The following is a 6,000-nucleotide window of genomic DNA, read 5'->3' on the forward strand; positions in this document are numbered from 1 at the left end:
GTCAAAACAGTTTATAATGTTGTAGATGTCCAGTACATGCTTCAGAAAAATAGTTTCCTCATCATCAGCTGGTTAAAACACATGATGGTGTTACCATAAGTAATCTATATATACACAACAAAATAAATAGGGATAAAACCAGATGAATTGGGCAGACAGTCAGATTGGGTCGTCTTGGTTTATAATGCTTAGCCATTTGAACAATGCAATGAGGAACAATAGGTTATTAATATGTTATTAACCAATATTATTGTGTCAGTATATTCAAAACTATTAAATCAATATTTTATTTTAGACTTACAACAGAAACTGGTGTTTTGACTTATAACCTGTCATTAGGATAAATAATTATCATCTTTAATTCTTTTGTTTCAGACTCTTTGAGCTGCTTAAGGAAGGTTGCTGCCTTTAACCAAAGTACATATTTAAGTTTTATTTTGTAACTACTATTCTCTTTAAATTTTTGAATATTATAACTGTGAATACTGTTGTGGTTGTGTATTGAACAAATTGTAAAAATCATATATTTATATAAATATTAAACCAACCAGCTATTTACATACATTTGCAGTGCATACTTCAATAACTTTTAATTTTAATCAAGAAATATTGTTGTTCTTTAATAATTTCATTGTATTCATAATTTCCAATTACGAAGTAAAACATTACTGTTCTTGTATTTTTAGAAAAGAACTGTACTCCAGGAGAAGAGTGTTAAATGATTAAATTAAAGTATATAATAGTAAATCTTGATGCATTTGGATGATAATTTTGTAGGTACTGAATTAAGAACCGTCCTGGTGTGGAAAAGTGGTGCTAGTTTGATCTATTCCAAGTTTACTATAGATGAATAATTTACTGTTAATGTGCCGACAAGAAATTTACAAATTTGATTGTTTAAGCTTTCTTCTTTCACAATCAGTTTTCTTAAATTCTACACCTAATGTTGTAATTTGTCAAACATTATTTGTACAGTTTAAAAATAATTTTTGATATACAATTGTAACTGTTTTAGCAAAAAAAAACTGTTCATTTTATGTTTTATTTATTTTCATCAACGTCATATTTTTAAACACTGTATAAAATATATACATTTCAATTACATATATGTAAGGTATAAAAGTAATTTTTAAGAATTTCTTAAACATTCTGTTGGTCTGTCTATTGGCTTTGTAATGTCTTCATTAAAACCATATTATATTTACAGAAAAATATCCAAATACATTACAGTGTTCCAAAAGTTTAAAACTTTTGTCCCCTTCTTTACCATTTAAATTAATACATCAAGCTAATATATAATTACAAAATTGTAACACCCTTGTAGTGAAATGTGGACCGCTTAGTGGTACAAATTGTTTTGTAAATTTGAAAACCATAAACTGTGTATACACGTGAGTGTTGTCTTTGCTCTAAACATTTTAAAACACACACTCTTACACTGTTGGTTCACACACACACACGTAATAACGACTTTCAGCCTTGTTTTGTAATTGTAACTCCAAATTAGTACATTAAACTGTGTGGAAAGTATGTTTTGGTAGTTCTAAGATATGTTGCATATCACGAAAACCTGTGTGATCGATACACTACACTGGTGTTTTTGTCTCACAGATAACACCTTTGTATATGCATACATTACAGCCACACCAAACAGTTGTTTAGATCCGCTCTACAACCTGTGTGAAACACATAGCATACTTTAGTTTTTGTTATTTTACTAAAACTCAGTACTGTTTCACAAATATGAAAATCTCAAGCGATAAAATCTAGGCTATAACTTTATAAAAAGCAATCTTTCCATACATTTTACGCATTAAAGCTTAAGCTCAGTCTATACCTTCACATAAAATGAATTATAGGATTGGATTTTAAAAATTAAAACAGAATAAGCATTGTAAAAGGATTTTCAAGTTAATCTTTGTGATAATAATCTTGTTTTATTAATACTTTTACAATTTAAACTGTATTGAAAAACAATATCTACCTTACTAATTAATTATTCTTATCATTTACATTAGTGTTTTCTAGAAGTATGCAAACCAGGAATTCATAATAGTGATAGTCCCCATGTGATAAGTGTATGTTAATGGTTGATCAAATAGTTCTATTATTTTTGGACAGTTATTTAATACGACCACTAAAATATTTTTATTTCATAACACAATGTTGCGTACTGTTTGTTTGTACATTAGTAGTAGACATGTTACCATTGAAGAGTTAAATGTAAGACTGTGTAACTGAGGGAATTACTAAACTTGTTTTATTTTACAATATGCTTATACGATTTAACACCATAATTGGATGTAAATGTATGCAAGATGTATTTTATGGAAACAGAAGCGCACATTCATTTGGGGTAATAAATTTTGAAATATGATAGATATTTTATTTTCTCGCTTTATTAGTCGAGAAACTGTAATAAATGTTTTTTTGTAAAATTAAATTAAGATTAATTTAATAAAAGTTTGGAGCAATGAATTCATATGATTTGTAGTACAGGTTAATGGAGTGTAAACATTGACTCCTGAAGTTTTTAAATATAAGTCTAAATATTTAGTTCATACTTTCATGTGGAAGTTATTTACTGAATCATCACTACCTTTAATAAATAATTTAAGATTCATTAAAGTAACTATTTGCTGCTGAGTCTCAATTAATTGTGTTACTACTTTATAGTGCATTTTGCTTTAATAAAAGTTACGATAAATACATACAATATATTAGACACTAATTTTCATCCTATTCGCTAAAAGGTGGGTTATTAAAATTAAAGTATGAATAAAGTTGAATTAGAATTGGTTTTAGAGTAGTAGTGGGTTATATATAGGCGTATTAAGAATTAAATTTAAACGTACATTTTCATTCTTTTCTAACGATTTAAAATGTTTGATGAAAAATATCTCTATAAATGTGTATTACAGTAAGATCTTTCAGCTTTAAAATACGGTAACAGATTCTTGATTAATAATGCTTTTTTATTTTGGTATAAATTTTAAACTACCTTTTTATACTGAATGAGCAACTGTGAAAATCAATTATTATGAACAGATTGTTTCTTTCATAGTTTTGGAACGAGCTAAGGATTTGTGAGTATTCATTTTAATAAATATATATTTTTACTAGACATATAATAATAACAACAATACGTGTATCCATATATGTAACTATAATAACCATTTTGAATGTTTTACAAGTCTATGTAGTTTTTACAAAATGTGATTTATTACTATATTTAATGTTATTGATTACCTTGTCACGTTATTTTCTTTGTTATATATCATATTTAAGTTTTAATTTTAATGTTATGTTTTGTAGGTTTAGATCAATTATCGTAATGTAAAGACTATTATTGCCATTAAATCAATGTTACCAAGTATCTTTGTGTCTGTAATTTCTGTTTACTATTTTAAACTGTTTAAAAATTTAAGAGAATGGAAGCCAGAGAATTTCTCAAATTTTGAGATTATAAACTTGAGTTTGAAAGTTAATCACAAACAAACCAGTAAAGCTACAATAGGTAACGGGAGTTGCATTAAAGTTTAACTTGTTTATACATCTAAATCAAGTAATTTATAAACAATAACTTCAATATTCATGTTGAAAACAGATATAAGTTTTTTACCCTTTTCAACCAAACTGCAACTGAAAATTCATAACTTATGAACTTGTGATTCGATTAAAATCAAAATTTATATTCAAGATACAAGTGTATATACTGGTTTTGAACCTGCAATTTTCTAATTATGTGAAAAAGTTTATATTAACTCTCCATCTGGCCATATAGTAACTTCTTTACTTGCAAGCTCATTTAGGCTGATATACAAGTATCTTTTTAAAAGTGTTATACAACTCAGAAAAATTATTACTAGCTAAAATAAGTATGCTTTATGCAGAGGTACACTTGTATTTTTTCCAAAGTATATTCCAGAAGGTGAATATCGATTTTTTATAATTATTTTTTAACTAACATAGCCAAAAGATACAACATTTATTACTTAATACGAAAATATAACGCTTTGTTTAAAAAATATGAAATGTACATATTTTCAACATATGTACTCTGTAGGATTATGTTGAATTATCCACTTGTCTCTTGCACATGCGCTGAGAGCAGTTTTGTAGTACGAAAAAAAAACCACCTGTTATGAGTATTTCCAGCAAAATAAGATAATTTTTGTTTGAAATAAGAATCGTAAAAGTTCAACTGTGATGATGGAGATTTGGAATTTATCAATTCCTGGGTGACAATCACTTTCTCAACACTACGTATACGAAATTGGAATAAGAAAATTATTATTGTGTTGAAGCTGAATCTCAAATCCACCAAATTCAAAAATCAATTGAAGAGATTTTGCAATAAAGAGATCTGCCTGTCACTAGTTAGTGGTTGTCGGTAATACACAAATTGCTATTCACTTAATTGTGTTTGTTGTAGTTTTGATTGATAACCATAGATAGGTAACCTAAATAACAAATTTTCATGTTTTTATAAATAATATTTTGTATATAGTTAGTATTTTTTATATTAAATATTATGTTCACATGTAAATGCGCTGGTGTCGGCTGCTGGACGGTAGTCATGCACGTTTTTGTTTTCCACACAATTTGTGTATAAATATTTCCTCTATAAAATATATGTATGTTTACATTTATAACTTTTCTAAACCATCAAAATTAAGCCATCAAAATTTCAGTTGCTTCTAAATCCACTGAAATGAGGTACAGAGTACCTCAGGGCTCAATGCTTAGTCCATTTTTTTCCTAATCAATGTCATTTGTCATTTAAAGGGCAGCCTACTACCACTCACTCAAGTCTTGAGGACCATTTATTCACTCTGTAAGTACTATGAGACTACCAGTTAACAAAAACAGCAGTTTTACAAAATGCCAAAAGCAACCATTCATGTTCTAGGGTAATTCACCAATATTCAAAATGTTAAGATGGTATAAAACTCCCTTACGATGACAGATTAATCAATAAGCAGGTGTTCAACAGTTTCCTCTTGTCTTACAAGTTTCCTCTTTACACTTCTATCAAGAATAAAACATAGAAAAAGATTCCTCTTGCTCATTACATAATCTAAAGACCAGATAAACCCTGAAAATTCGGGCTCTGTGAAAATGACAATAGTCCATATTTTTTATTGACATACTTCAATAACAATTTAGCGTTAAAATTAACAAGTAAAAAATTTTCACATTGTGCAGCATTGTTGGTAGCAAATCAAGTATAAATCAAGAACAAAAATTCATCATAGGAGTAAAATGGATGTTCTTTTAGCCAGCTGCTGAACCGCTGTGTCATGTGTTGGTAATCTGTCCCCTTCACTGCTGCTGGAGGATGGTTCCAAAGCTTAGATCCGTTGTAGAAAAGGCTTCTTTTATGTTTGGTCAGGTGGTGTACGTGGAGGCAGTAGTGTGTTGTATGTTTGGTGTTATACGTGTGCAGCTGTGATCACGTCTTGAGTGGGTTCAGGGTTTTTGTCCTTGCATGTGTTAGAGTTTCCAGTATGTACAAATGCATAATAGTTAGCATTTTGAGTTCCTTGAACTTTTCCCTACAGGATTCTCTGGACAATAGATCACAAAGTGTCCTTATGACTCTCTTCTCTAGAATAAGCACCCGTTGCATATTTGCCTTAGATGAGTTGCCCTAAACTTATAATCAATATTGAAGATGTTTTTAAAATGGGGTAATAGGCTATTTTGGCATTGTTGAGGTCTCTAATGGTCTTAATTCTTCTGATGATATAGATTCCTGTGCCTAATTCCCTACAGAGATATCCACATGAGGTGTCCAGGCTAGTTGTTTGACAAGTATAATGACAAGATAGGTGTAATAGCCCAACCACAAAGAGTAAAATGTACCATAATTGATCTCAGTGTTACTCATTTAGAAATGAAGTTTCATGCACAATTTAAATTCTATAGGTCAGATCATTTTCAAGATATCATGCGGACACACAGACAAACAAATGAAGCACATGAGCGACTGGCTTC

At 29.1% G+C, this 6,000-nt stretch overlaps 1 protein-coding gene across 1 annotated transcript in view; it reads left to right on the forward strand.

Moving 5' to 3' along the window:
* The window catches only part of LOC124355114 (PX domain-containing protein kinase-like protein), a 58,948-nt gene extending 55,572 nt beyond the window's left edge, over window positions 1–3,376 (forward strand). The window contains exon 11 of the mRNA XM_046806070.1: window positions 376–3,376. The gene's annotated coding sequence lies outside the window, so the exon portion shown is untranslated. The remainder of the gene's footprint in view (window positions 1–375) is intronic.
* Window positions 3,377–6,000: the final 2,624 nt, after the last annotated feature.

The sequence above is a fragment of the Homalodisca vitripennis genome, chromosome 2 (assembly GCF_021130785.1).
Source record: "Homalodisca vitripennis isolate AUS2020 chromosome 2, UT_GWSS_2.1, whole genome shotgun sequence".
NCBI classification, from domain to species: Eukaryota; Metazoa; Arthropoda; class Insecta; order Hemiptera; family Cicadellidae; genus Homalodisca; species Homalodisca vitripennis.